The following is a 22,472-nucleotide window of genomic DNA, read 5'->3' on the forward strand; positions in this document are numbered from 1 at the left end:
TGTATGGCAGAGAAGTGGGGTGAGGATGGGGGTAGGTTTACTCTCCCTGGTCTTTCCTCTCTCTCATATTGCGCATCCCATATGTCACCCTATTCCCTATATAGTGCACTACATTTGACCAGTGCCCTATGAGCCCTCGTAGGGAATAGTGTTACATTTGAAATGCAGACATGGTGTTTTCTTTGCAGATTGGGGCACCGGCTGTGACTATCTGAAACAGGAAGCTCCGTGACATTAGCCTAGCTTTGTGTGTGTCATTTGAAATCATCCAGCTGCAGGGAATGGGAATATCCCTTTGAACACACAGCCAGAATGTGAGCCGCTTCCTTTGGTTTCTGAATCAAAGCTGTGGTGTTGCCCAAAGCCGGAGCAAGTGAGTGGAGTAGGACAATTTTGGATGTGTGATGAGGCGATCCCTCTGCGATGGTGTGTGACGAGGCGATCCCAGAGAAGCCTGAGCAGCTCTTAGTGTAGCTTGACCACTTGAGCCAAGTAGTTCAACTACCAGGACTTTCCTTAGCGCACAGTTGACCCATTACTGACAACATGGGGGGGGACTCACCAAAACCACGATGGGATAGTCCTGACCTACTGATAGCTGTGGGAATTCTGACTCCCAGAGCAACTAGGGGAAAAAGAGATTTTATAATGTCAAATAAAAATACATACAGAGAGAGAGAAATCTCTTGTTGCCAAATCCCCAGCCCTTTCATTCTAGCCTACATTTAGCTCATCTCTTTCACTGTCTTTCCTTTCTCTGATCCCTCTCTCTCTCGCTCCCTCTCAATTTCTTTCATATTCTGGAATGATCTCACTCTCAATCAGTCTCTTTCTCCCTCTTCCTATAATCTATTTTCCATCCTCCTTGCTTTCAGTTCACCTACCTACCTACCTACCTACCTACCTACCTACCTACCTACCTACCTACCTACCTACCTACCTACCTACCTACCTACCTACCTACCTACCTATCTAAAGCTAGGGGAAGTGGTGCTCTGCTGTTGTTGAGTATAGTGTGTGTGTCTGCCTGTAACTCTGGACCTGTTCTTCTGCATCAATAGCCTTGGCTTTGACACAGTTCACAGTCAAGTGAACACAAGGTTAAAAACAATCTTGATTCAAAACAATGACTGGAATCGGGTCAGATTTATCTGTGGAGAACAACAGTTAGTGACTGTGATGGACGTTCAACATGTACACTACATGTAAATTTGCTCATTTAAAGGCCTATAGCCAATGTTTACTTAACCAAAAGGCACGGCCAGGCTGGTAGGCACCTCTGTTCAAGTGCCAGCACTAATTTGCAAACCGATTCTATATGTAGAAACGGGCACAAATGATGTCTGTCTGTTTCCCCCTGGCGGTCACTATAACACACCGCGCAGACAGCAAGCGAACAGACAGCAAACGGACTGACTTTTAATGTGGTGTGTTTTCTCCATAACATAGCATCTGCATTCAGTATGTTGTGATAAATGAGTGGTCTTTAAACACCCATCCTCTAATTTTAGTTTGATTTGAATTCCCTCTTCTCAGAGCCCTCAAATGGTTTAGGTTACGATTGGAGGAGGGGAAGCTGATCCTAGATCTGTACATAGGGGAAACTTCAACAGAATTGGTTCAGGGCTGTAAAGATGCACTGCTTGCGGCTGTGATTGGACCCAGAGGAGCTGCTGTGAGGGTTGTCGTGAGCACTGTCAGAGAAATCTGTTTGACAGACAATTCTGTAATAGCTGACTAAATTACAATTCAGGGAAACGAGAGCGAGATTGGTAGAGGGAGGGAACGGGAGGGACTCCTGGTGTCTGTGTTTAGTCACGACTCAGCCTGACTGACCTGTTTTCCTCAGACTCTACGTAACGCAGGAATTACACACACACACACACACAGAATGATTCACTGTGCCACCTAGACACCCAAAGCCCCCCTGCTTAACAGTAACACACACCTAGTCATTGTGGGGTGTTCTGTCTGAAAACGCCCGGCTGGCATTGGTGACAAATGCCAAGTAGTGGTTTTAATATGTGGTCCTGTGGCGTCTGAGGCACTTGGAAAAAACAGAAAGCCACTAGGCTATAGCTGCTAAGAAGATGGCGCTGACAGACATGGCAGCTCTGCTTCTAGCTCCTAAGCAACTTTGCAGTATTACATTATTAGCTCAGAATGTTTTTTATGTTATTACATAGACTACTGTTCAAAAGTTTTAGAACACCTACTCTTTCAAGAGCTATCCCTCCCCCACTTCACTTTTTTTGGTGACTACATGATTCCATATGTGTGATTTCATAGTTTTGATGTCTAGTAAAAATAAAGAAAAACCCTTGAATGAGTAGGTGTTCTAAAACCTTTGACCAGTAGTGTACAGCCGGAAATAACTTTTGGATATCACCAGCAGTACGACCAGAAATACAACTTTCCCCAATTGGATCCTTTGTTCGTACCCCTCCAGGGCAATTGGACTTATCCCAGAGGCTGCTCCAAGATATGGAGAAGAGGTATTCGGAATGGATGTCACGTGTGCTCCCTCCCCGGCCTCTAGGGCATCAGGCTGCTCATTACGGTGCACACCTGTCACCATCGTTACTTACGCGCACCTGCGCGTAATCAGACTCACCTGGACTCCATCACTTCCCTGATCACCTTCCCTATATATGTCCCTCCCTTTAGTTCCTTCCCCAGGTGTTATTGTTTCTGTTTCATGTCTGTGCGTTGTTCGTGTTTCTTGTTTTGTATTATGTTGCGTTTATTTATTAAAACACTCACTCTCTGAACTTGCTTCCCGACTCTCAGCGCACATCGTCACAGAATAACGCCTCTTGAATGTCATCCTCCATGGCCTGGGTCTCAGCCACAGACAGAGGGTAGATATGTCTGCTCGGAGGTGTAGCACTGGAAAACAGGCCGATGGCACAGTCCCAGGGGCGATGAGGACGGAGACCGGTAGCGCTTGGAGAATCTTGATCCTGAGAATTGTTTGCTGTTTGGGGTTTTACTGGGTTTCTGTACAGCACTTTGAGATCAGCTGATGTACGAAGGGCTGATTTGATTCCTCCGGGATGTTGGGCTGGAGGGCAACCACAGGACTCTCAACAAACGTGGAACCACAGGGGACAGGAAAGCAGGTCTTCCGGCATTCAGGTGACCAGTCAGTGATTCTCATCCTCGACCATGAGATGGTAGGGTCATGCCGCTGAAACCAAGGTAGGCTGAGGATGATCTTGTGAACGGGTGTACTGGAGATGAAGAAGAGGATGTTTTCCTGGTGATTTGGCTCCACGGTGAGGGTCAGTGGTTGGGTGATGTGTGATGGTTCTTGATCCTAGAGGCTGACAGTCGAGACCTTGAACTGGAAAAGGAGAGGAGAGCGGGTAGGTAGTAATATTGAGAGAGGAGGCAAGGGTCTGTTCCCCGCGACGTCAGAATCCACTACATCTGTGTACACAGGGCATGAGGGACAGTCAGTCAGAGTGATGGGTACTAAAGAGTTTAACAGGAAGAGCAGAAGAGGGAATATTCACTCCTGGTCCAGGTGATGTAACATCACGTGACCATCCCTCTGTTCTAGTGGACCCCTGATTCTGAAGTAACGGACATGGCTGGCGCTTGTGTCCTCCCTGGCCACAGTACAGATAACGCCCCATCTGTATCCGTTTGCGTCGTTCCATTGCGGGAAGGCGCGTAACCGCTACCCCCATGGGTTCAGGCTCTGATCCCGAACATCCGCCGAAGGAGGGAGAAGTTATGTAGATGCCGACGCTCCCGGAGGAGATTATCCAGACAGAGGGCCATCCCAATGAGTGTGTCCAGGGTGAGGTTGTCATCCCAAGGAGTGCGTCCAGGGCGAGGTTGTCATCCCAAGGAGTGCATCCAGGGTGAGGTTGTCATCCCAACGAGTGCGTCCAGGGTGAGGTTGTCATCCCAACGAGTGCGTCCAGGGTGAGGTTGTCATCCCAACGAGTGCGTCCAGGGTGAGGTTGTCATCCCAAGGAGTGCGTCCAGGGTGAGGTTGTCATCCCAAGGAGTGCGTCCAGGGTGAGGTTGTCATCCCAAGGAGTGCGTCCAGGGTGAGGTTGTCATCCCAAGGAGTGCGTCCAGGGTGAGGTTGTCATCCCAAGGAGTGCGTCCAGGGTGAGGTTGTCATCCCAAGGAGTGCGTCCAGGGTGAGGTTGCCATCCCAAGGAGTGCGTCCAGGGTGAGGTTGTCATCCCAAGGAGTGCATCCAGGGTGAGGTTGTCATCCCAAGGAGTACGTCCAGGGTGAGGTTGTCATCCCAAGGAGTGCGTCCAGGGTGAGGTTGTTATCCCAACGAGTGTGTCCAGGGTGAGATTGTCATCCCAAGGAGTGCGTCCAGGGTGAGGTTGTCATCCCAAGGAGTGCGTCCAGGGTGAGGTTGTCATCCCAAGGAGTGCGTCCAGGGTGAGGTTGTCATCCCAAGGAGTGCGTCCAGGGTGAGGTTGTCATCCCAAGGAGTGCATCCCAAGGAGTCCAGGGTGAGGTTGTCATCCCAAGGAGTGCGTCCAGGGTGAGGTTGTCATCCCAAGGAGTGCGTCCAGGGTGAGGTTGTCATCCCAAGGAGTGCGTCCAGGGTGAGGTTGTCATCCCAAGGAGTGCGTCCAGGGTGAGGTTGTCATCCCAACGAGTGCGTCCAGGGTGAGGTTGTCATCTCGGCAGGCCAGTTCCATCTTGACCCCTTCGGGCAGACCTTTTCTAAATAACGTGCTGAACGCCAGCTCATTCCATCCACTGGAAGGTAAGCACATACTCAGCAGCCATCTGATTCCGCTGCTAGAGCTGAAGCAGACGCTCACCTCCAACTCTGCCCTCCGAAGGATGATCGAAAATACATTTAAACAGAGCCACGAACCCCTCATAAGACTCGAGCTCCTCCTCTCTTCCAGACGGCCGTAGCCCATTCCAATGCCCGCCCGGTCAGCAGAGAAAAAAGCCATGGCAACCTTAGACCTCTCGGGGGTTGGGGCTCCCATCTGATGTGCGAAATAGAGGGAGCACTGATGGAGGAAGCCACGGCATTTGGATGGTGTCTTGTCATATTTCTCCGGGAGGGATAAACAGGCATCGCCGACCTGAGCAGGTTGCTGAATGGGCTGGTGTGCTGACTCGTTGGGTTGACTGGTTCTAGAATATCCTTCGCTGACTCTTTGGGTAGACTGGCTCTAGAATATCCTCCGCTGACTCTTTGGGTAGACTGGCTCTAGAATATCCTCCGCTGTTGAGACGTTGTAGACTGTGAAGAACCTCTTTCATGGCCGTCCCCAGTTGAGCCAGCTGATCATGGTGTTGACGAAGAAGGTCACCTTGTTCATTGATCGTCTGGGAGATGTCCGGTTGTCCTCCCCGCGCAGACCCCTTCTAAATAACGTGCTGAGTGCCAGCTCATTCCATCCACTGGAAGGTAAGCGCATACTCAGCAGCTGCCTGGTTCCCATGGATCATCCCTTGGGTTGGCGTCCTGCGGCTGGAGCCGAACGCACCGGGGAGGGGGTAACGTCAGGTATGCTCTGTCTCCGGCGCTCTAGGTCGCCATGCTCCTGCGTCTCAGCCAGATTGACAGGTTTCCAGCGCCTCTGCAGAGGTGTCTGCTCCTGATCCCCGGGGTCGTCATTTTGGTCGACTTCCTGCGGCTGGAGCTGCGTGTCGGGGAGGGGGTACTGTCACTTGTGCTCCCTCTCTGGCCTTTTGGTCACCAGGCTGCTCATTATGGCACACACTTGTCACCATCGTTACGAGCACCTGCGCGTCATCAGACTCACCTGGACTCCATCCCTTCCCTGATTACTTTCCTTATATATTTCACTCCTTTTGGTTCCTTCCCCAGGCATTACTGTTTCTGTTTCATGTCTGTTCGTGTTTCTGTTTCATATCTGTTAGTGTTTCTTGTTTTGTATTATGTTGCGTTTTATTTATTAAAACACTCACTCCCTGAACTTGCTTCCCGACTCTCAACGCACATCGTCACAGTGGACTTCTAGTCCAACTCGAGGCGTGCACACCATCCACTGCTTCAGAGTATATGCATCCCGACTCTCAGCGCACATCGTCACAGTGGACTTCTAGTCCAACTCGAGGCGTGCACACCATCCACTGCTTCAGAGTATATGCTTCCCGACTCTCAGCGCACATCGTCACAGTGGACTTCTAGTCCAACTCGAGGCGTGCACACCATCCACTGCTTCAGAGTATATGCTTCCCGACTCTCAGCGCACATCGTCACAGTGGACTTCTAGTCCAACTCGAGATGTGCACACCATCCACTGCTTCAGAGTATATGCTTCCCGACTCTCAGCGCACATCGTCACAGTGGACTTCTAGTCCAACTCGAGATGTGCACACCATCCACTGCTTCAGAGTATATGCATCCCGACTCTCAGCGCACATCGTCACAGTGGACTTCTAGTCCAACTCGAGGCGTGCACACCATCCACTGCTTCAGAGTATATGCTTCCCGACTCTCAGCGCACATCGTCACAGTGGACTTCTAGTCCAACTCGAGGCGTGCACACCATCCACTGCTTCAGAGTATATGCTTCCCGACTCTCAGCGCACATCGTCACAGTGGACTTCTAGTCCAACTCGAGATGTGCACACCATCCACTGCTTCAGAGTATATGCTTCCCGACTCTCAGCGCACATCGTCACAGTGGACTTCTAGTCCAACTCGAGATGTGCACACCATCCACTGCTTCAGAGTATATGCTTCCCGAGCGCACATGGTGGACTTCTAGTCCAACTCGAGATGTGCACACCATCCACTGCTTCAGAGTATATGCTTCCCGACTCTCAGCGCACATCGTCACAGTGGACTTCTAGTCCAACTCGAGATGTGCACACCATCCACTGCTTCAGAGTATATTACTCGCTAATGTTCCATTTTTAAACATTTCTTTTTAACCTTCATTTAACTAGGCAAGTCAATTAAGAACAAAATCTTATTTACAATGACAGCCTACTGAGGAACAGTAGTTTAACTGCCTTGTTCAGGGGCATAACGACAGATTCTTACCTTGTCGGCTCGGGGATTCGATCCAGAAACCTTTTGGTTACTGGCCCAACGCTCTAACCACTAGGCCAGTGGTCACCAACCTTTTCTGAGTCGAGATCACTTTCTGAGTCAAAATGCAGGCCGAGATCTACTGCTCAGATTTTTTATTAATATGACTTTAAAAAATGTTAGCCGTTGCAACATTAACCAATTAAAAACAGTACTGTAGCAATGAGGTTTGTGCAGTAAGCTATAGGCCCAATACATTACCATCGCACACTGGTTGAATTTACCTGCCAATGCATTGTTGTTTCAAAATTTGAGGTAGGCTATATGATCACACTGGTGATAGATCCATTGTTGTATTACTTGTGAGGCACAGCTGAGTGAACATATATTTTAAATAATTCGCTTTTTATTTACTGGGCTGATGGTGCCTGCATCTGGTCAGTCTCAGTGGAGGGGGAGAGCAGCAGACTGAGGGTCCATCTCTCAACATCCCTCTGCTCTCCCATTCCTCCACTGACACTGACCAAAAAGGACACCTGATGGCGAAACTCGTGTCGCACCGCATTATTTCTGCTGCATGCGAAAATTGTTGTTGTTACTCCTATCACCAGAGAGAATGAAAGATTCCTTGCTATTAAAATAGACCCAAGCTGCTAATAATAACAACGCAAGCCAACAGATACACTTTCCTACTCGTTCATTACTGCTGCACTGCTTCTTGTAGCGCTGAGTGGAAATAGGACAAACACACATTTGATGGGTTATAAGTGTTGAATACAAAGTGTTGACAGTGCTGAGTAAGAACTGAAACACGAACTCACTCAGAAACAGCATCTCTTTGCTGTATTTGTTGACAGTCTCTCTAGTCATGGTTTTAAAATCTCAGGGTTACTCAACCTTGCACCTTAGAGGCTGATGCCTTATGTACATAGACATGGCATCACTGGTCACTTTAATAATGTTTACTCATGCCATATAATTGAAGTCGGAAGTTTACATACACCTTAGCCAAATACATTTAAACTAAGTTTTTCACAATTCCTGACATTTAATTCTAGTAAAAATTCCCTGTCTTAGGTCAGTTAGGATCACCATTTTATTTTAATGTGAAATGTCAGAATAATGGTCGAGAGTGATTTATTTCTTCACATTCCCAGTGGGTCAGAAGTTTACATACACTTAATTAGTATTTGGTAGCATTGCCTTTAAATTGTTTAACTTGGATCCAACGTTTCGGGTAGCCTTCCACAAGCTTCCCACAATAGGTTGGATAAATTTGGGCCCATTCCTCCTGACAGAGCTGGTGTAACTGACTCAGGTTTGTAGGCCTCCTTGCTCACACACACTTTTCCAGTTCCGCCCACACATTTTCTATAGGACTGAGGTCAGGGCTTTGTGATGGCCACTCCAATACCTTGACTTTGTTGTCCTTAAGCCATTTTGCCACAACTTTGGATGTATGCTTGGGGTCATTGTCCATTTGGAAGACCCATTTGCGACCAAGCTTTAACTTCCTGACTGATGTCTTGAGATGTTGCTTCAATACATCCACATAATTTTCCCTCACCATGATGCCATCTATTTTGTGAAGGGCACTAGTCCCTCCTGAAGCAAAGCACCCCCACAATATGATGCTGCCACCCCCTTGCTTCATGGATGGGATGGTGTTCTTCGGCTTGCACGCTTCCCCCTTTTTCCTCCAAACATAACGATGGTCATTATGGTCAAACAGTTCTATTTTTGTTTCATCAGACCAGAGGACATTTCTCCAAAAAGTACGATCAATTGTTGGAAAAATTACTTGTCATGCACAAAGTAGATGTCCTAACCGACTTGCAAAACTATAGTTTGTTAACAAAAATGTGTGGAGTGGTTGAAAAATGAGTTTTAATGACTCCAACCTAAGTGTATGTAAACTTCCAACTTCAACTGTATGTAAATTCTGTATTCTACTGTATTTTAGTCAATGCCATTCCGACATTGCTCATCCTAGTATTTATATATATACTTAATTCCATTCTTTTACTTTTAGATTTGTGAATTTGTGCGATATTGCTGCGCTGTTGGAGCTAGGAAATCAAGCATTTAGCTACGCCTGCAATAACATCTGCTAAATATGTGACCAATAACATCTTATTTTTTTTATTTTTTTATCCTCCTAAAAATATGAATGCTTAGCGTTGTGTAATATCAGTCACCTTTGAATTATGTCTAGTTACTCACATTAGGATGTTTTGGGTGGAAGGAGTAGATTGGCCTAGACTGTGGTAGTATATTTTTTCCCCCTTGACTGCTGGGATGCAGTGTCAGAAGTGAAATGATAAATGAGGTTAAATTAGGTTAAGTGGATCCTTGCTGTAAAGTAGTGGTTTCTAAAAACTCACTCCTGTCTGCAGAAGCCACTAACACCCACACAACAGGGGTGCGTAGAAATGATCTTTCTCCTGAAGTGTGCACTTGTTCACTTCCCTTCATGGATTTAAAAGGAAATGACTGGTATATGGAAACTCCCTCTAGCCCATTCTAACACCAATCCAATGCTTTTACATTTGTGGGGATCAGTGAACGAGTGCACACTTCAGGAGGAAGGAGAGATTATTTGGACACACCCATTGCCTCCCTCGCAGCAGGTCACAGACAATCTCCATAAAGGGCCTTAGCTTTGGGACACAACATCTGGAGTGTGTGCATTGGTCGAACTCCCAGTGTTGTGCATCGTTCTGGTGGTTAGCAACGGAAAATAACCATATCTCAATATAGCCGGCTTCACCTAAAACATTTTTTTTCCTGTCAACAAAAGCATATGTATATTCTCTAGGAACTGTATTTACCAGAAAAAGTGAAATATTTTATTTTCCCTTGCCAACCACCAGAATGATGAACAATACAGGGATACCACAGTAGGCAACCAAGCTGAGCCAGCCCAGACACACTGGTCCTAGGGCCTGTCTCCTGTCCTTTCTCCCTTCCTCATGTGTGTGTCACAGTAGACCCAGGGTCTGGTTCATTGATTGTGAGAATGGGGGAGGATGGAAATCATGATGAATCCATTTCCTCACAATAATACAGAGCTGATCAGAGAGCGAAGCAGAACATTGAACCCCAGACACTAGCAGTCTATCATTAGGTTGGGGTACAGATTATTTTATGCACAGAGTTTACCCCTCATATCAACCAGCAACAGGTTCCTGTACACTGAGTATACCAGACATTAGGAATACCTTCCTAATATTGAGTTGCACCCCCACTTTTGCCCTCAGAACTGCTTTAATTTGGACTCTACAAGGTGTCGAAACTGTTCAACAGGGATGCTGGCCCATGTTGACTCCAATGCTTTCCACAGTTGTCAAGTTGGCTGGATGTCCTTTGGGTGGTGGCACATTCTTGAATAAAAAGAAAATGTATCTTGGCCATTCACCCTCTGAATGGCACACATACACAATTTGTGTCTCAGGGCTTAAACATCCTTCTTTAACCTGTCTCCTCCCCTTCATCTATAATGATTGAAGTGGATTTAACAAGTGACATCAATAAGGGATCATAGCTTTCACCTGGATTCACCTGCTCAGTCCATATCATGGAAAGAGCAGGTGTTCCTAATGTTTTCTACATTTGGTGTATGTTGTGTATAGGCTAAGTGAAGTGTCTTGTGATTTATTTTATTTTGATTTATTAGGATCAGGTGCCAATAACGCCAATGGTGATAGCTAGTCTTACTGGGGTCCGATGTGATATGTATGTCTGGAACAAATGCATGTAAGGTTGCCAAGCAAATGTACCTATGGGACGATAAAGGATTCATTCATTAAAATCCCATACTTTGTGAAATCACGATGTAATGCAGCGGATGACGTTGGTATTGAGAATTCCAAAACCATATGGAATTAAATGACAAAAGCAGCTTCATTTTGATTGGATGTTGCATGCCATTGAAATAGTGCTTCAGTTCCTTCATGTATCAGCACAGTTGCTTGAGATGTCACTTGCAACCTGCAACTGCAACAAAAGTTGTGTGAAAGTTGCTTTGTTGCCTAACCATAACCATTAGCTGGGGGAATGCAAAACTGACTGAAGATCAGTGTTTGGAGCCATCATTACATTGATAATGTATTCAGTCATGATGGCTAATGTTTTTCACCGTGGGTTGCTTGCTGACCTACTCAGTTTCGCATGGAGGAAATGTTGTGTTCATGTGTTCAGGACATGGACATACCATTCCTGGAGTTTTGCTCCAGTTCTGTGTGCTGTTGATCGATGACAGATGTCTCTTTTGTTGCCCTCGTGATGACAGCCAGTGGAGGCCCAGCCTCGGTCGGGAAAGGTTCCACTCAAAGGTCAGGGATCAAGTTATGTAAATGTCGCACGAGGGACTTCAGGAGCCATGTTGAGGCAATGAAAATCAAAGCTCCCGCACTCCCCCAACTGGTAAATACGACTCAAAATGCTAACCCCTAATATGTGCCTGGCTGCATAAAGAGTTTTATGGTGTAGTTCACCTCAGTTCAGGGTCGTGTTCAGCAGGGCACACCGTAGCGGAACATTTTGCAACAGAACTGGAAAATGTGTGTGTTCATACTGGATAAATTCAGGTAGTCTACCTCCAGTTTCAAAACGTTCTCTCCCCTCTGGACACGACCCAAACAAGTCACACTCTGTACATGGAGCTCCCAGGTCGGTTGTAAACTTTCACACGTATGCTGACGTTTCAGGCCTATAGATGTGACGCTGGTTTGAAATGGTTTAGAGGCCACCTGCATTCCTCTAGGTGGATGTGTGAAATATTTCTGCTAATGACATCTGGGAGGGGGGGTGGCATTGACACCTTCTGAAGCACTGACTTCTGGGTAAGGGCTCTCAGCTGCTGCTCTACTGCTTCTTCTGTTTGGGTACCTCCGGTTGCGACCTTTAACCCTTAGTGGAATGGTGCTGCTTTGAAGTTGGATGTATAGGATATTCTCACCCCATTGCTGTGTTGTGTGTTACCCTGCTACCATGACAACAGTGTTACAATGTGAAGCTTGTTGTAGCAGACCTATTTAATGCATTTGAAGTTTGATTGTTACTCTTATTGGAACGATTGATATGCTGTGATTCTTGTTTTGGTAGTCTGTGTTGGTTACTGTAGGACATTAGTTAGGTATTTTGATAAATCAAGTTGTTGCAACTAATTTAATTTCCCCCTCCATATCAGTACCCATTTCCATGCCAATCATTTTTATTTCCTAATTTAGTATGGCCTGCCTTCTTAATTTTCAAATGGCAGTGGTCAGTGGATGGCCCAAAATTCATGAAGCACGTCTTTGATTTCAACACACACACACACACACACACACACACACACACACACACACACACACACACACACACACACACACACACACACACACACACACACACACACACACACACACACACACACACACACACACACACACACACACACACACACACACACACACACACACACGCAGCCTCTCTCCCCAACTCTCCCATGTTATGTCATACTGTGCAGCCCTCGGTTCTCTGTACCCACTGGCCTAAATGCATCAGAAAGCAGCTGGCAGGTTTATTTTTAGTTCAGTTTCAGTCGAGAAAGCATCAGGTCCCCACTCAGGGAAATCGCTTCACTGAAGTGCCTGGTGTCAAAACAGCCCTGTTGGACATGGAGGTTACACACTGAGACACACACACACACACACACACACACACACACACACACACACACACACACACACACACTGAGACAAAACACACTGAGACACACACACACACACACTGAGACAAAACACACTGAGACACATACACACACACTGAGACAAAACACACTGAGACACACACACACACACACACACACACACACACACACACACACACACACACACACACACACACACACACACACACACACACACACACACACACACACACACACACACACACACACACACACACACACACACACACACACGGAGACACATACACACACACTGAGACACATACACGGACACTGAGACAAAACACACTGAGACACATACACGGAGACAAAACACACTGAGACACACACACACACACTGAGACAAAACACACTGAGACACACACACACACACTGAAACAAAACACACTGAGACACACACACACACACACACACACACTGAGACACATACACACACACTGAGACACATACACGGACACTGAGACAAAACACACTGAGACACACACACGGACACTGAGACAAAACACACTGAGACACATACATGGAGAAAACTCCCACATAAACACACACACAGGCCACATTCAGTCACAACCATCGCCCCGCTGCATGATGCTACACTCACTTGACCTCTCAAATTGTGTCTCCACAACGATTAAACCATAATTCTTTGAAGAGGTCACCGCCATAATAATAAACGGAAGAATTTTAAGGAGGCCACCATCTTGGCACAGTGAAATGACTTGGCATTTCCCGAATGGCGCAGCGGTCTAAGGCACTGCTAGCGGCATCACTACAGACCCTGGTTTGATCCTGGGCTGTATCACAACAGGCCATGATCGGGAGTCCCATAGAGCGGCGCACAATTGGCCCAGCGCCGTCTGGGTTAGGGGAGGGTTTGGCCAGGGTAGGCCGTCATTGTAAATAAGAATTTGTTCTTAACTGTCATGCCTAGTTAAATAAAGGTTAAATATTTTTGTACATTTTTTTTCTTCTTCAAAATAGCAACTCGACCTACTTGATCATCCATGCACCAAGTCTGAGTCTCCTCAAACTTCTGAGAACCAAGCCTGAACCGAGGCCTCCAGGCAGGCCCCTCTATGACCACAGCCAAGGTGCAGAAATAAATATCTCCAAATTCCAAGGGGACACGTTGCAACAACGTGACATGGGTGCTGAGTGCACGGCCACTAGGGATGCACATGAAACCCCCAATGTTGATCCGGGGTGGGCTGTTGGGCCCGGTGGCGGTGGCATCTTGAGGATGGATAGCAAATAGGCTCTCATCTCAAACCTTGTTGGTCCTGAAAGGTGTGCAGTCGACCCTCCACTCCCTGGTTTCCAGTTTATTTTTAAGTTCCATCATACCCAAGCCCCAGATGCCCACAGCTGCTCAAAAAATTGACAGTGTAAAAAAGAGCTGGGTAATTGTTCTGAAGAGACAGCCACTCCATATTATAATGGCATATAGACATCCGCTGGGCACAGATGTTAATTCAACATCTATTCCATTGAATGACGTGGGAACAAAGTTGATTCAACCAGTGTTGGGGGGGGGGGGGGGGCATTTCCGTCAAAAAGTACCCATGAGAACCAACATGTACCAACAAAAACTAGTTCAGAAGAGCATTTCAAATTGGGCTATTTTAAAAACAAAAAAATATGTTTTAAGTGAGAAGTAGGCATTGGTCTGAAGCTGAAAAAGAAAGGAAGAATTAACAAGTAAATGATTAGGATTAACATTATTAATGATAGACCTGACTATTAGTTAGTGATTTTACTGATATACATTTTGTGATTAAAATTTGAATTGGTAGCGGAATTATCAAAATCTCAAACTGAATTACTGCAACTGAAAAAGGCTATAATGGGAAATCATAATAGTCACAAACCACAATTGGGTCACCTGCTACTGTCCTCCCTTGCACTCGCATAATGTTATGTTCAGCAAAGCAATCTCTCTCTCTCTCGCAGTACAGTACATTGTAATGCACTGTACTGCACTCTACACTACTGCACTGTATGGAACTCTACCCTACTGCACTGTACTCACATTTACATTTACATTTAAGTCATTTAGCAGACGCTCTTATCCAGAGCGACTTACAAATTGGTGCATTCACCTTATGACATCCAGTGGAACAGTCACTTTACAATAGTGCATCTAAATCTTAAAGGGGGGGGTGAGAGGGAATACTTATCCTATCCTAGGTATTCCTTAAAGAGGTGGGGTTTCAGGTGTCTTCGGAAGGTGGTGAACTCTACCGTACTCTACTGCACTCTGCTGAACTCTACTGTACTGAACTCTATCCTACTGTGCTGTACTGTACAGAACTCTACTCTACTGCACTGTACTGAACTCTACCCTAATCTACTGTTCTGTGCTGTATTTTACTGCAATGTACTTTACTGTGTCTACTGTGCTGCGCTGTGATGTCCAAACTTGTGAAATGTGGAATTGCCCTTGGTGTGTCAACCATAGTAATAGAATGAAAACAAACTCATTCTAGTATAGCGGTGTCAAAAGTCCTTGATCCATTCGATCGGATCCTTACATTTTTCCAGTCAGTTCACGTGTTGTGTATGTGTGCATCCATCAACCTTGTACCTCCTGAGATTTACTGATCTCAACATCCCTGCCTCTCGCTTTCTCTCCTGTTGATTTCATGTGACCCTTGAGTCTAACCGGCACAAACACACAGCACAACACCACACAATTAAGCTCCACCATAGCTCCCACTTGTACTGACTTCTGGGAATTGGACCCTCAGGGACCTCAGCCTGTAATTGTGTGTTTCTGTTTGTTTAACTGCTGAGTCAATGCCCTGTGCTGCTCACCCACCTAGAATCTGTTTGTCACTTCACTTTAAGATTATGGGGTTGGACTTTACTGTTTTGATTGTCAGGGTGGTATAGAATAGGTTTGCAATTTACTTGCCTTTTTTTTAGATAAAAAAAAATCTGTATTTAACCAGGAAGGGCTCATTGAGATTTAAATATATTTTTCAAGAGCGCCCTGGCCAAGATAGGCAGCACCAAGTCATTACAAAAAAAATACAGACAGACAACATGAAAAACTACAAGTAATCTAGTAAAACCCATTGAATTCACAAGAGTATAAAACAGCAAATTAAAAACATTGACAGGTCAGTGAATCAGCCTCAAAATCCTTCATCAGTGATTTAAAAACACCAATCGGGACAAGTTCTTCCAGTTTAAAAGTATTTTGTAAGGTGTTCCAAGACGATGGTGCAGAGTACATAAAAGCCCTTTTACCAAATTCAGTTCGGACATTTGGAACAGTTAGCAGGATTAAGTCCAGCGAACGAAGAGAGTACCCACCACATGTCTGAACAATAAAAATGCACAAATAAAAAGGTAGTAAACCCAAAATGGCTTTGTAAATAAAAGTATACCAGTGACTGAGCCTACGAGTGACTAGAGAAGGCCAGCCAACCCTGGTATACAAAGTGCAGTGGTGCGTAAGGGTTTTGCAGTTTAAAATAAATCTCAAAGTGCCATGGTAAAGAGTATCAATTGATCTCAAACACTGAGCGGAAGCATTCATATATAAAATATCCCCATAGAGTCTAGTAAAGGCATAAATGTAGCTGATACTAGCCTCCTTCTGGCTTCAAAAGAAAATAGGCCTTATTCCTAAAATAAAATCCCAATTTCAGCTTCAATTCTTCTGCAAGTTGATGAATATGCAATTTAAAAGAGAGGCCGTCATCAATTAAAATTCCAATATATTTATATGAGGTTACAACCTCAATTTCCTTGCCCTGACAGGTAGTAATAGGTGAAAGTTTCAGATTTCTTGCATTAGAAAACACCTTTAGTTTTGTCAGTATTGAGGATAAGCTTCAATTGACACAAGGTATGTTGAACTGTATAAAAAGCAGTTTGCATGTTCTGGAAAGCTTTTGTTAGAGACGCAGGACAACAGTAAATAACAGTAGCATCAGCATAAAAATGAAGTTGTGCATTTGGGACATTTTTTGTCTAAATCATTTATATAAATAGTGTGTAAGAGGGGACCAAGTACAGAGCTTTGGGGCACACCATTCAAGACAGATTATTTAACAGACATAAGCCAATCAAATTGAGTGCATTGAGTTCTATCAGACAGATAGTTAGCAAACCATGCAACTGCATGCTCCGAAAGACCTACACTCGACAATATCTGCCTTAGAATAGCATGATCAACTGTATTAAAAGCCTTAAAGAGATCAATAAAAAGTGAGACACAGTGCTGTTTTTTGTCAATGGCTTCAGTGATATCATTTAAAACCTTCATGGCTGCTGTAATTGTGCTATGCTTCTTCCTGAAGCCTGATTGGTACATTGATAAAATAGAGTTAGTAAATAAAAACTATTTTAGCTGTTCACTTACAAGGGTTTCAAGTATTTTCACCAGGGGTGACAGCTTTGAGATTGGCCTATAAAAGTGGTAGGACAAATGCTGATTTCCAGATCTTTGGAATTTCATTACATTCCTGGGTTAGATTGAACAGAGATGTAAGTGGTTCAGCTATGAAATCAGCTGCCAGATTTAAAAAGCAGGGATCCAAAAGATCAGGACCTGCAGGTTTTCTCTGATCTAAGGATTTCAGGGCTTTATGTACCACCTGCACTGAGAATGGCAAAAAGCTAAAAGTAGTTGCTTGGGCATGCAAGGCAGGGAAAGGCTAGACCTAAGAGCTGTATGGCTATTGTTTAGAAAGGGGGGCTCGGGGGAAAGGGAGACCTGCTGGACAGACAAGGTAATGAATGGTGGCAATTAAAGCAAGATTGTGCCAAGCCAACTTGCCAGTATTTAAAAATAAATAAAACAAATTTTTCAATGTATTACATTATTAACTACAGCCGGAAATAACTTTTGGATATTAGATCGGCGGTCACTGAACAGCATTTCCACCAGAAATTCAACTTCCCTGAGTTGGATCCTTTGTTTGAATTCTAGGCCCGTTACAATTTGCATACAGCCCCAACAGATCCACGGAGGATTTGATCGCTATCACACTGCCCTCTCCCATCTGGACAAGAGAAATACACACACTGCCCTCTCCCATCTGGACAAGAGAAATACACACACTGCCCTCTCCCATCTGGACAAGAGAAATACACACACTGCCCTCTCCCATCTGGACAAGAGAAATACACACACTGCCCTCTCCCATCTGGACAAGAGAAATACACACACTGCCCTCTCCCATCTGGACAAGAGAAATACACACACTGCCCTCTCCCATCTGGACAAGAGAAATACACACACTGCCCTCTCCCATCTGGACAAGAGAAATACACACACTGCCCTCTCCCATCTGGACAAGAGAAATACATACACTGCCCTCTCCCATCTGGACAAGAGAAATACACACACTGCCCTCTCCCATCTGGACAAGAGAAATACACACACTGCCCTCTCCCATCTGGACAAGAGAAATACATACACTGCCCTCTCCCATCTGGACAAGAGAAATACACACACTGCCCTCTCCCATCTGGGCAAGAGAAATACATACACTGCCCTCTCCCATCTGGACAAGAGAAATACACACACTGCCCTCTCCCATCTGGACAAGAGAAATACACACACTGCCCTCTGCCATCTGGACAAGAGAAATACACACACTGCCCTCTGCCATCTGGACAAGAGAAATACACACACTGCCCTCACCCATCTGGACAAGAGAAATACACACACTGCCCTCTCCCATCTGGACAAGAGAAATACACACACTGCCCTCTGCCATCTGGACAAGAGAAATACACACACTGCCCTCTCCCATCTGGACAAGAGAAATACACACACTGCCCTCTCCCATCTGGACAAGAGACATACACACACTGCCCTCTCCCATCTGGACAAGAGAAATACACACACTGCCCTCTCCCATCTGGACAAGAGAAATACACACACTGCCCTCTCCCATCTGGACAAGAGAAATACACACACTGCCCTCTCCCATCTGGACAAGAGAAATACACACACTGCCCTCTCCCATCTGGACAAGAGAAATACACACACTGCCCTCTCCCATCTGGACAAGAGAAATACACACACTGCTCTCTCCATCTGGACAAGAGAAATACACACACTGCCCTCTCCCATCTGGACAAGAGAAATACACACACTGCCCTCTCCCATCTGGACAAGAGAAATACATACACTGCCCTCTCCCATCTGGACAAGAGAAATACACACACTGCCCTCTCCCATCTGGACAAGAGAAATACACACACTGCCCTCTGCCATCTGGACAAGAGAAATACACACACTGCCCTCTGCCATCTGGACAAGAGAAATACACACACTGCCCTCTGCCATCTGGACAAGAGAAATACACACACTGCCCTCTCCCATCTGGACAAGAGAAATACACACAGTGAGTGAGCTCCAATAGTATTGGGACAGTGAAATTTTGTTTGTCTCTTTACTCCAGCATTTTGGATTTGAAATTATACAATGACTATGAGGTTAAAATGCAGACTGTCAGCTTTAATTTGAAGGTATTATTTGAAGGTATTCGTCCATATTGGTTGAACCGTTTAGAGATTATATAACTTTTTGTACATAGTCCCCCCATTTTAGGGGACCAAATGTATTGGGACAAATTGACTTGTATGTGAATTAAAGTGGAACAGGCACTGTTTTAACTGCTTTGCAAATGTGAAACAAACAATCATATGTCAAAAATATCAAATTTATGTTTATGCCAGTTTATGCTACAAAACAGTTTATGCTACAAAACAGTTTATGCTACAAAACCAACTTTATAAAAATGTTCTAAAAATTGGTTCTATTTGTCTCAACATTCCATGACGTACACTAAGGCATTTTGGCAGAATAGATGCAGTTCAATGCATGATTAATAGAATTCACCAATACATTTCTTGGTAGTCTGCTAAATATTGATATCAGGTTGTAAATCACTGCTGGCTTGGTACATTGTTTGCTACCGCCATTGAGGATGCACTGTTTGTTTCAATTAAACATTTTGGGGGACAAAAACGGACAAATGTAACGAAGGCTGGGAATGTCAATACAATCAAACTAGTAAGGACAATGATCACAAGTCAGTCATAACGTGGTTAATATGCTACCGTATCTATTTATGTAGCAAGATAAAAACACAGCGCCTAACACTAGCTAGCTAGCTAACTAGATTGCTGCTAGGAGGACGTTATGTCATTGGAGGAGTGGGTGAGTGACTGACTTTTCCCCGTATCGTTTTTTGGCAGTTACACAGCTAGAGATTGGGGTGTCATTTGTTTAGCTAGCAATCTAGGCAAAAAAGTAATTGTTAGTCATGAACGCTCTGTAAAACATGTAAACAGCCTAACCAGCTCTGCTAAGACCAGTAAAATGGTCAGAATGAGATGTTCTCTCATGTGTTTCTGTAAGTAGCAAGCTAGCCAACTTTAGCCAGTTAGCTTGGGTGCTTGATTGGGACAACACATGCTGCAGAGGACGAGCAGGCTAGTCCCCATCATTTATCGGTGCAATTTTTTGTTGTTGTTGATCCAATTGGTAGTTACAGTCTTGTCCCATCGCTGTAACTCCCATACGGACTCTGGAGAGCCATGAGTCCTCTGAAACACGACCCCGCCAAGCTACACTGCTTCTTGACACACTGCTTGCTTAACCCGGAAGCCAGCTGCACCAATGTGTCTGAGGAAACACTGTACAGCTGTAGAACGTACAACTGGCGCCCAAGTGCCCAGCCGCCACAAGGAGTCGCTAGAGCTCGATGGGATAAGGACATCCCAGCCGGCCAAACTTTCCCCTAACCCTGACGATGCTGGGCCAATTGTGCGCCGCCTCATGGGTCTCCTGGTCGCGGCCGGCTGCAACACAGCCGGGAACAATCCCAGATCTGTAGTGATGTCTCTAGCAATGCAGTGGCGTAGACCGCTGGGCCACCCTATCAGTGAAATTGACGGCCAACTAGCTGTGTCACGCCTTGGTCATTGTATTTTGTGTTTTCGTTATATATTTGGTCAGGCCAGGGTGTGACATGGGGTTTTGTTGTTGTATTTCGTATTGGGGTTTTTGTATTATTGGGATTGCGGCTGATTAGGGGTGTTGTATAGGCTTGGCTGCCTGAGGCGATTCTCAATTAGAGTCAGGTGATTCTCGTTGTCTCTGATTGGGAACCTTATTTAGGTAGCCTGAGTTTCGCTTTGTATTTCGTGGGTGATTGTTCCTGTCTCTGTGTAGTGTTCACCACATAGGCTGTATTAGGTTTCACGTTCCGTTTGTTGTTTTTGTATTGAGTTATTTCATGTATCGTTTCGTTTTCATTCATTAAAGATCATGAGTAACAAACACGCTGCATTTCGGTCCGACTCTCTTCCTTCAACAGACGAACGCCGTTACAAGCTGAGAAAGCTTGAGAGGGTTTATCTAATGTTCCTTCATTAGATTTGAGCTAATCGTGCTCTAAGCTGGCATTAGTTGTTGATCTTGTTGTTGTTAATGTCCATATAGGGAAAGAGAGCTACAAATTTGCAGAAATCTATTCAAGTGTATTTTGTGGCTTTTGCTGAATGTGTTCTAATGATCTGAAGTTATGCTGTTGCAACTGCCTGTAAACACAGTCCAGTTCAAAGTGAATGATGGCAGGCCCTTGTAGCAAATTGCATTGTTTGCATAAAGGCCTACGGTACCTCTGACTGGCTATGGCGCACCGGTCTGCGTAGCTCCAGTCCTGCACAAGACAGATGTTTTTATTCACTTTTATTTCTTGCAGTGTCTATTAATTGTCCAAATGCACGGCCGCTTTCCCACTTTGTATTGCTATAGAAGTTTTACAAATACCTTAGTATACGCAATTCCCAAACATTCTAAGACTTTATGAAAACGTGAAAATGACTATATCTTAGTGCTCACTTGTCAGAAAATGTTTTAAAAATAATATAAAGTGTCGTTCTTCCTGGGGGTGTATATGAACAGATTTTAATAAGATAAAATGTTGCTAAAATGCTGGCGGTTCAATTTTAAAAGTAGTAATAAGTTAAGTAGCAAAAAGCAAATGCATCCAACAAATGTTTTGCCTTGCGTGCTATGAATATGTGACTGAAATGTAACTTTTTATTACTTTAATACACATATAAGTGAATTGGTCCCAATACTTTTGATCGCCAAAAATTGGGCGACTATGTACTTTCTAAACAGTTCACCCGATATGAATAAAAAATGTCCCTTAAAACAAAGCTGACAGTCTCCACTTTAAACTCATTTTCATTGTATCATTTCAAACCCAAAGTGATGAAGTACAGAGCAAAAAAAAAAAAAAAATGTGCCACTGTCCCAATACTTTTGGAGCTCACTGTATGTAAGAATGTTGTTCATCGACTACAGCTCAGTCTTCAACCCCATAGAGCCCCCCAAGCTCATCACTAAGCTCTGGACCCTGGGTCTGAACCCCGCCTTGTGCAACTGGGTCCTGGACTTCTTGATGGGTCGACCCCAGGTGGTGAAGGTGGGCAGCATGCTAATTGGTAAACTTGATGGCCACACACGTCTCCAACTCAATCATCAAGTTTGCCAACAACACAACAGTGGTAGGTCTGATGACCAACAACAACAAGACAGCCTACAGGAAAGGAGGTGAGGGCCCTGGCGGAGTCATGCCAGGAAAATAACTTCTCCCTCAATGTTAACAAAACAAAGGAGCTGATCATGAACTGCAGGAGACAGCTTAGGGCGCATGCACCCATCCACATTGATGGGGTCGCAGTGGA

At 45.0% G+C, this 22,472-nt stretch overlaps 1 protein-coding gene across 1 annotated transcript in view; it reads left to right on the forward strand.

Moving 5' to 3' along the window:
• Positions 1-22,472, forward strand: part of LOC124043272 (protein tyrosine phosphatase type IVA 3) — an 81,184-nt gene that overhangs the window by 17,711 nt on the left and 41,001 nt on the right. The window lies entirely within an intron of this gene.

The sequence above is a fragment of the Oncorhynchus gorbuscha genome, linkage group LG09 (genome assembly GCF_021184085.1).
Source record: "Oncorhynchus gorbuscha isolate QuinsamMale2020 ecotype Even-year linkage group LG09, OgorEven_v1.0, whole genome shotgun sequence".
Lineage (NCBI taxonomy): Eukaryota > Metazoa > Chordata > Actinopteri > Salmoniformes > Salmonidae > Oncorhynchus > Oncorhynchus gorbuscha.